This window comes from Notolepis coatsorum, assembly GCF_963971535.1.
Source record: "Notolepis coatsorum genome assembly, chromosome: 9".
Lineage (NCBI taxonomy): Eukaryota > Metazoa > Chordata > Actinopteri > Aulopiformes > Paralepididae > Notolepis > Notolepis coatsorum.
Genome location: NC_140173.1, coordinates 136,345,904 through 136,355,903, shown reverse-complemented (window position 1 = coordinate 136,355,903; position 10,000 = coordinate 136,345,904). Strand labels below are relative to the sequence as shown.

Sequence of the window (10,000 nt, the reverse complement as noted above, 5' to 3'; positions counted from 1 at the left end):
AATGTTTCTGTATCCGTGTCAAGTGAGGCTGCCTGGCAGTGGCTACTTGTCTTGTCCTTCCCGAGGGCAGAAAGCAAACAACGTTGTTTACTTTACTCTCTTCTCTCCTATCTTCTCTCCTTTCTTCCCCCATATCTTCTCTCCTCCCTTCCCCCCTACCTTCTCTCCTCTCTTCCCCCCTCTCTTCCCCCCTATCTTCCCCACTATATTCTCTCATCTCTGCTCTACTTTCGTACCCCCTATATTCCCCCCTATCTTCTCTCCTCTCTTCCCCCCTATCTTCTCTCCTCTCTTCCCCCCTATCTTCTCTCCTCTCTTCCCCCTATCTTCTCTCCTCTCCTCTCTTCTCTCCTTTCTTCCCCCCTATCATCTCAGATTCAAATTCAGATTCAGATTCCTTTAATAAGCCATATGTGTAAACACATTGGTAATTGTTTCGGCAATTACAGTGTATGCATTTTTCCATAAATCTTTTTTTCACATGACAACAGCAACAACAGACACAGGACAAAGACAGTGCAGTGAAGGATTAATAATTTGAATAAATATATATATATATAAAGTATATAACGTGTAAAGTAAAGTGCAGAGTTCCAGGTCAGTCCCAGTGCAGTATTTCTGCCAGTGTTATTGTTATTGTGCCAGTGTCACTTGGGGGCAGAGGGGGGGGGGGGGGGCTGAGGCATTGGCGGCTGAGGGGAAAAAACTCAGTCTGTGACAAGCTTTCACAGCCTTTGGGATCCGCAGCCTTCTCCACAGCCTTCTCTCCTCTCTTCTCTCCTTTCTTCCCCCCTATCTCCTCTCCTCTCTTCTCTCCTTTCTTCCCCCTATCTTCTCTCTTCTCTTCTCTCCTCTCTTCCACCCTATCTTCTCTCCTCTCTTCCCTCCTATCCTCTCTCCTCTCTTCTCTCCTCAGACCTTTCCGTCCCACTTCTGCCTCTCGTCCTCTCAGTTAAAAGCTGGGGACACATGAAATACAGATAAAGTCACACAGTGCAGTATGTTGGAGGGTATTATCTGGTATTTTCAGTGTCTCAAGCAGAATCTTGTCACCATAGGAGCAAGATTACCCTATTTTCAAACTATTAGGTGACATATAGAATGCAGTTCAAGGATTAGGCCATTTTATTGCGTTTTAAAACATTAGATTTCCATACCAATTTGATAAAACCTGTTTGTGCGTCTGGGCGGGATATTATGAAGATATAAATACAATGGGCACACATATTCAGGGGTGCATTTTACCAGAGGGGTCAGTTGCAGAGTAATTTGCAGCATCACATTACATTTCGTGCTCATGTACACTTAAACAAAGATGGGTGTAGAGCTGTATGGATACAGACATTACCAATCTCTTTCCGACCTGTCTCCCCATTTCCATATCTATCCAGTGCAGTTTAATTTTGAGCCCCTTTACTAAAATGTTGTTGAAAAATGTTGACAGACCAACATTACAAACGTGTTGATAGACAAACATTACAAACGCGTTGACAGACAAACATTACAAACGCGTTGACAGACAAACATTACAAATGCGTTGATAGACAAACATTACAAATGTGTTGACAGACAAACATTACAAACGCGTTGACAGACAAACATTACAAACGTGTTGACAGACAAACATTACAAACGCGTTGACAGACAAACATTACAAACGTGTTGACAGACAAACATTACAAACGTGTTGACAGACAAACATTACAAACGTGTTGACAGACAAACATTACAAACGCGTTGACAGACAAACATTACAAACGTGTTGACAGACAAACATTACAAACGCGTTGACAGACAAACATTACAAACGCGTTGACAGACAAACATTACAAACGCGTTGACAGACAAACATTACAAACACATCGTTGACAGACAAACATTACAAATGCGTTGACAGACAAACATTACAAACGCGTTGACAGACAAACATTACAAACGTGTTGACAGACAAACATTACAAACGCGTTGACAGACAAACATTACAAACGCGTTGACAGGGCCAAACACATTGGAGGATGACGTTTTTGCGCACTGGTGTTTAGAAATGACATTGTTGCTTCATCTATCATTAACGAGATCAATGTGACGATATACCATGTGATATGGATTTCAGGTCTAGCCCGCCCTAGATGAACACATTTTCAAACCCATGACCCTCTGGTAACCACCAGGTCATCTTACCACGCTCTTCAAGGTTCAAGTCATCTGTCTTTCCCACCACTTTTTCCTCTGGTTTTGCTGTGTTTATTCCACCCGCCCCCCACTTCCCACCTCATCGCCGTCCTTGAGCGCGCGGCGGTGTCTTTGGAGTAAAACCTCTGATGAGTCCGAACCTTCGTCTGAAATAGAGGGGGTGAGTCACGCTGGTGGTCAGGAGAGACAGACTCAGTCACATGACAGGGTGATTTCCCACAAGCGCTCCAGATCACAGACCCGTCGTGATTAGTAAGTGATATTTAGACCTAGAGGTCTTCAGAAAGGCCAGTCGTCGGCACATTTGATATTTGCTTTGCGCTCTCACCTGCCCTCTCCCCCTGCCATGGTAGGGTGTTGTCAGCTAAACTATACATTCTTACTTGGGAATTGTATGAAAGCAGCATTGTGTGTGTCTGTGTGTGTATGTGTGTTTTCTAGGGCTGTCCCCGACTAAGGATTTGGATGGTCGACTATGATTGGCCAAAATTTGCCGTTAGTCGACTATTGGTCGACAAAAAAATTAAAAATAAAAATAAAGGTATAATAATATAAAAAAAAATTATAAAAAAAAACATTTATCATTCCATTTGGGCTGTGGGGGTGCTTAATGTATGAAGGAGTCGATTGAAGGCTTCTTGTCCTCTGCAAAAGCATGCAATTGGTCCACTGATGGATACATCTTGATATTTGTCTAGTCTAGTGTGTTCATTAGATGGGTGAAATCCTCTTTCAGTGCCTCTGTGCCTGTTTTCGTAGGCAGTTAGCCTCTGGTATGCGTGCCATTAGCGCTAGCCACGCTTATATGCCTCTTTTCTTTTGGAAAGAATGATAAAAAAAATAAAAATAAATATTATAATTTGTATTTTTTTTTTTTTTTATATATTCGACTAAGAGGTTGGCCAGTCGACTACGGCTCCTTTCGACCGATTAGTCGACTTATAGGGGTCAGCCCTAGTGTTTTCATATGTGTGTTTTTCTGAAAGAGGGAGAGAAAGAGAGTGAGATGGAGCATGAGAGCAATGGTTCCCAACCTTTTTTGGAATGACATGTGTGATACAAACACTGAAAAGAACAAATAAAATAAACGATTGTATGTAAACTAGGTTTCACATCATATACTTGTGCTTAATGCATGACAGGGTGCTGAAACAAATACAATAGAAAAGCATGTAAACTAGGTTTCACATCATATACTTGTGCTTAATGCATGACAGGGTGCAGAAACAATGTCTATCCCTTCCTTCATTCCACCATTATGAGTTGCATAGTCCCAACTGTGTATAGGCTGTCAAGGCCGCCTGGCGTCCATGCAGTCCAAAAGCTATTGGCGGCTATTGGCGGTCGTTTTTCATGTCAAAATGACAATCAGTTTTACGACAGTCATTTCAGTTCACTCAGGCATGTTTCTAAGGACCCTGTTTTCCCCTCCAAAGGACCCCCCGTCCGTCAGGTCCACATACTCCAAAGGTTGAGAATGCCTAAGCCAGGGTGTTAATGGATTTGCTATTATTATGCACAGGTGGTGTCTTATACTTTTAGACATCTAAACCAGTCAGTGATATGCCCCTGAAAGCGTCAGTGTGATGATGATCATCATGGCAGCAGCCGGTTGGCTGGCTCTCGACCAGTCCTGGCTGCCTGGCCAATGACTTTCTGCTGTGTGCGTTTCTGTCTCTTCCGAGCTTCCTCCATCTGTTTAGACTGTTATTCACACTGGGGGAGTGGGGTGAAAGGGGATGAATATACAGGCTGCTTATGCTGTGTCATGTTGTACCGGTGTGTGTGTGTGTGTGTGCGTGTGCGTGTGCGTGTGCATGTGCGTGTGTGTGTGTGTGTGTGTGTGTGTGTGTGTGTGTGTGTGTGTGTGTGTGCGCGCGCGTGTGTGTGTGTGAGAGTCGGAGTCGGAGTACAGTATGCACACATGTGTGTGTGCTTGTGCATGTGTGTTTGTGTTTGTATGCTCGCCCGCTTATTGTATTTGTGTGTGTGTGTGCGTGTGTATGAGGTGAGAAGGGTGGTTGAAAGGTTCCCCTCTCTCTTCAGTTACTAGCTATCACTATGTTTGTCGTCTGCTAATAATAACTTCACCTTTAGGGTCGAGGCTACATCTGTTTACAATAAATAAAGTCTAAACCTCAGCCATTATATCAAGATGTCTTTCAATTAATTTACACCCCATTTTAGGTTCAGCTACAGGTCATCTCCCAGCAAGATTATGTACTCATAGTACCGTTGCAGGTAGGGATGTCCGATATTATCGGCCTACCGATATTATCAGCCGATATTGGCATTAAAATGTGATATAGGAAATTATCTGTATCGTTTTTTTATTTTTTATTTAATTTTTTTTTACATTTATTTAACCTTTATTTACCCAGGCAAGCAAGTAAGAACAAATTCTGATTTTATTTATTGTCAAAAGTATGCATAATGTTGTGTTAATTCCACGACAAGAGATATGTAATGTTAATTACCTTTTTTTGGGGGGGGGGGGGGGGGGGGGGGGGGGGGGACCCCGCATATATCGGTATCGGTTGATATCGGTATCGAAAATTAAGAGTTGGACAATATCGGTATATCGGTATCGGTAAAAAAGCCAATATCGAACATCCCTAGTTGCAGGGGGTAGTAAAGTGTCCCTTGTTATGACCGAGCATACTATGATAGATGGTGTACTGTGCACTGTATGGAGTGATTTGCATAGCTCACATAGATTCTTTTGTCTGCGTGTATCTTTGGCAGCTTGTCTTTCTGTCTCAGTTACCTTGCAGCCTCCTCTGGCTCCTATTTCTATCCTAGAGTAAACAAAATGGATACACCGGAGGAGCAGACGGGACAGGTCCCGTTTCTAAGACGGTGCTCACTTGTCGTCAGGGCATTGGCTACAATCTGTGCGCCGCTCAGCGACTCGGCGTGATGTGGCGACGTGTGGGCTACGACCGCAGGCTGCCCAACAGGGATGGTTCCATTCGAAACAGAAACAGTTTCCATGAATGGATAAATATATATTCTCTGTCTGTCTGTCTGTCTGTCTGTCTGTCTGTCTGTCTGTCTGTCCGTCTAATAAGGAAACTTATAATAGCTGGGTTTCCACTCCAGTGCTTACTCACTGTGTGTTCCTCAATTTTCAATACAACATCTGTGGTTCTTATTGCACAAGGTTGCCAGCAGAGATGAGTTGCCAGTTTCACATTATAACCCAGTAGGTTCTTTTATTAATAGACCTCGGCCACACTGCCCCCCCCCCCCCCATCCCCACCCTTGGGAAAGAGACTATTGTCTCTCTATTCTCGAAGACACTCTGATGTCACGAGGCCGCCGCCATCTTGGTATAGGGGGACCATACGGATTTCTACCATCAAATCCATGCATTGAGCTCCGTTTTTATTACATGTTTTATCACATTCTTGTTCATTTCATAACATTTTCATACGATTTGTTTTGAAAATATTGAGGCCAACATGGCTTTTCCCTATTTCGAAAGCCTTTCTGGTGATTCTAAGGCGAGATATGAGTCAAAGAAACTCCCCCTGATTACCACGACCACAACATCAGAGCGAGTTAGCCGACCGTTAGCCACCAGCCACTTTTCCCTCCGTGTATAAAACTTCCGATTTGGATTTCTGTTTTTGTCATTAGTATAACGCGTAACACAGCAGCTCTTTGGCATTGTGAAGGACTGAAGAAAATTCCGCTTGAAAGTCTTTAATTTGCCGCTTTAACATCCGTTTCTCCACTAAATGAAGCGTACACAATGTACCAGACTGAACAGGCTCCCCCCATGCTGCAGTTGCCTAGCAACAACAGACAGGAAGTTGACTTCGAGAATAGTGGCAGATAAGATAAGATAAGATATTATTGATCCCCTTGGGGAAATTCAGATGCAGCTGCCATGCAGATTTGAGTGGGTTGTGTTTAGAAAATACACGCTTTCGTAATAATTAATTTAAGACCAGATTCTTAATTGAGTAATCAGGAAGAGTTTTTAAGGGATAGCATGATTATTAAACTTGACACGAGACCTTGAAATTGATATATCTTTCTTAAAGATATGACCTTCACATATTGTGTCTGAAAAAATGGCTGTCAAAGGAATGAATATTAGATTGCAAAATGACATACCGTCTACCACAATTCTTCATTTGCCAACACGACAAGGTTTGATATCCAGAGCTGTCGTATTCGCTTCGCACTCACACACACGTAGATTTTGTTATGGTTTGTAACCGACCCCAATCGCACAACACAAGACAGGTATGATGGTTTGCCAAGAAACAGATATTTATTGAGAGACAGGGAAAAAAGGGCACTGTCCCTTTAAGGGAGAACACAAATACAGGAATATAACAAGAGGGGAAAAACTAGGTGCCTTTAAGAGGCGGGCAGGAAAAGGGTACACTAAGGGAAGGTTAATGAACGCTAGGAGAAACATTAAAGGAACGCTAGGGGAAGGTTAAAGGAACAGAGGAACTAGAGACTAGGAGATGTCGGGACAAGGAGAGCTAGGGAACAGGAGAACTGGGGACTAGGAGAACTAGGGACAAGGAACTAGGTGGAACTAGAAGGGGAGAACTTGGGACCAGGAACTAGGGACAGAGGGGACTGAGGCCCGCGGAGGCGGGCTGGGGACAGGGAGGACTGGGAGGACTGGTGGGAACACCTGGGCCGCTCTGCAGAACTCTCTCGGCAGATCTCCGAGGTGGGTAACGGCGGCCGAGAGGGAGAGAGGAGAGGGTTAATGTACAAAGGGGAAAAACAGAGCAGATGCAGGAGAGGTGACCAGTCCAAATACCAAAGTTAAACAAAGTAAAACTATCTTCGTGAAAAATACACAAAGAGCAAAGTACCAAAACAAATACAAAGAGAATACTATCTTTGGTGTGAACAAACACACAGTGGGAGATGTAACGTCCAAAATAATATCCAAGTGAAACAAACAGAGGCACAACGCTGGGTGAGTGACTGTCAGATTAAAAAGGTGGTAATTCTTCAGTGTTAGAAACACACGAAAACGGAGATGATCTAGACAGTCAAACTCACCCAGACGTATGCGTAATGGTGCAGGAACAGCAGCGGCGGCGAGGGTGTCGCCACTGGGTAGCTGGCTGTCCGAGCCGAGAACAGAGTGGTGCTGGAACAGGCGGCGGTGGCGAGGGTGTTGCCACCGGGTAGCCGACTGTCCGAGCCGAGGACAGAGTGGTGCTGGAACAGGCGGCGGTGGCGAGGGTGTCGCCACCGGGAAGCCGGCTGTCCGAGCCGAGGACAGAGTGGTGCGCCACAACTAGGAGTGCGCACCGGAACCGAGAGACGCATCGGGGTGCGTCTGCGTGGAGGGGTGTGCCAAGCACGAAGGTCTGGAAGATGCGCTCCTGCGCGCTGGTCTGGAGAGCGTGCCAAGCTCGAAGGTCTAGGAGATGCGCGTCTGCGCGCTGGTCGGGAGAGCGTGCCAAGCTCGAAGGTCTAGGAGATGCGCGTCTGCACGCTGGTCGGGAGAGCGTGCCAAGCTCGAAGGTCTAGGAGATGCGCGTCTGCGCGCTGGTCGGGAGAGCGTGCCAAGCTCGAAGGTCTAGGAGATGCGCGTCTGCGCGCTGGTCGGGAGAGCGTGCCAAGCTCGAAGGTCTAGGAGATGCGCGTCTGCGCGCTGGTCGGGAGAGCGTGCCAAGCTCGAAGGTCTAGGAGATGCGCGTCTGCGCGCTGGTCGGGAGAGCGTGCCAAGCTCGAAGGTCTAGGAGATGCGCGTCTGCGCGCTGAGGTCTGGAGAGCGTGCCAAGCTCGAGGGTCTGGAAGATGCGCGTTGCGCGCTGGTCTGGAGAGCGTGCCAAGCTCGAGCGTCCTTGGAAGATGCGCGTTGCGCGCTGAGGACTGGAGAGCGTCTGCGCTGGTCTGGATGTGCGTCAGGACGAACAGCTGCGCGGGGGTCTGCAGTGGAACGCTGGGGTGCCTCCCGTGGAAGTACAGGGAGCGCAGACCAGTCTCCCCCACAGGCAACGGCGACAGCTGGCGAAGGCTGGAGCAAACATCTCGACGCCGGAGAATGGAACAGCATAGGCAGACAGAGGATCTCCCGAAAGAGTCTAGATGTTTAGAGAATATGACTCGGCAAGTATACAACACGACCCCACGCCGAAACGAGGGGAAGAGCCCTGGTATTTAAAGCCCACAGGGGAACTAATTAGCCTGCCACCACAGGTGCGAGAGGTAATTGATAATAGTCCAGGTGTGGCCACTGAGAGTAAACGAGAGTAAAGAACGAGAGGGTGGGGGCTAGAGAGAGTGAGTGAGAAGGGAATTTCTAACAGTAGGCTTAAAGAAAACAGAGAAAGTTGGTGAGCAGCGGACAAAACCTCACAGATTTAGACATATATCATCATCATCATCATTTTATTTATTCGTACATGGAATTGTTACAGTCCAACAGTGTCTTCAGTACATATAGTTCACTTAATATGATCCACTAAATTACAGGAAGAAGAAAACTCTTATTGTACCTTCCCCTACACACATACAGTACACTGATAGACTGTTCATAGTGCAATGTTTATCAAACCAAACAAAATGTACATACTTATTTTGCAGAAATGAAAACATCAACACGATTAAATTAACATAAATAAATACATTTAGTGTATCTATCAGTTCAATTGCATATTTACTGAGGTTCATTCATTTATACACACACACACACACACACACACGCACACACACACATACACACACATTATCTATATATTTATAGTACACTGTTCTATTATATAATGTATTATTCTATATTATATATATATTTTTTTTTTAAATCTTTATTTCGAACATGCAATGAATACAAACAAACAATAACAAAAGCAAAACACAACTCAATCTACATGTTCGAAAAGGAGTAGGAAGAAGTAAACACTTATTTAATCCTACCCCTTTTCCACTACTCAAATGAGTCTCCTAGGTCTATCCGAAAATCCCTGAACATGATATTGCATTGGTTTGATAGATTATTAGTTACTGGGTATTTCAAAGTACCTCATATTTGGTGCCATTTTGAAGCTAACAACTAGGGCTTTCCAATGATATAAAATCATAATTTTTATTATTATGGTTCATATGTAGTTGCACTTGAACTTGTTGAAATTAAACTTGGAAGATAAAAATTTATTAAATTAACTTTCCTTGCTAATGATTTATGTATAATGAATGGAATGTAGACAATCTTGTTGGCAATATAGAACAGCTGACAGATTAGAAATAGCATCTATTGTTCAAAAGTTATTAATTAATTAATTAATGAAACTAGATTAGATAAAAAAATTATTAAATTTTTTTTTACATATTGTGATGGTAATTATAAAACGTTCATGTGTGTGTTAACATTTTTCTTCAAACTTACCCCATTCTCTTCATAGAGCCTTCCCCATACCCTCTGCCTTCTAGAAGCATTTTTCCTGGGTAGAGAATGACTGCGATCTTCCTGGATCTCAGCCGGTGTTGTTAGCATCGGCGCTAGCATGGGAGCTAGTTCCAGCATCTAGACATTGTAGTCAATTCTAGGTTGATAAAATGAGATATGTTACATATAGGAATATGACCCATTAATGAATACACTAAATACAGCAATGTGGCTATTTGAAAACACTGCATTTGCGAAATAAATACGTCAACTGTGTTGACGTTAGCCGTGCGTTAGCTCAGCAGCTAGCGCTAATGTTACCCAACCCACAGCAACTCTTCCTGGGGGAAATTGGTACTCTGCTGCGGTACATTTCAAAACAAGCTTTTTGATGGAAAATATGACCAGAATCTCTGGAAAAACATCTCA

General features: G+C 44.2%; 1 protein-coding gene across 1 annotated transcript in view; it reads left to right on the top strand.

Moving 5' to 3' along the window:
- LOC311234325 (serine protease HTRA1A-like) overlaps positions 1-10,000 on the top strand; it is a 72,222-nt gene that overhangs the window by 53,753 nt on the left and 8,469 nt on the right. The gene's annotated exons all lie outside the window — the stretch shown is intronic.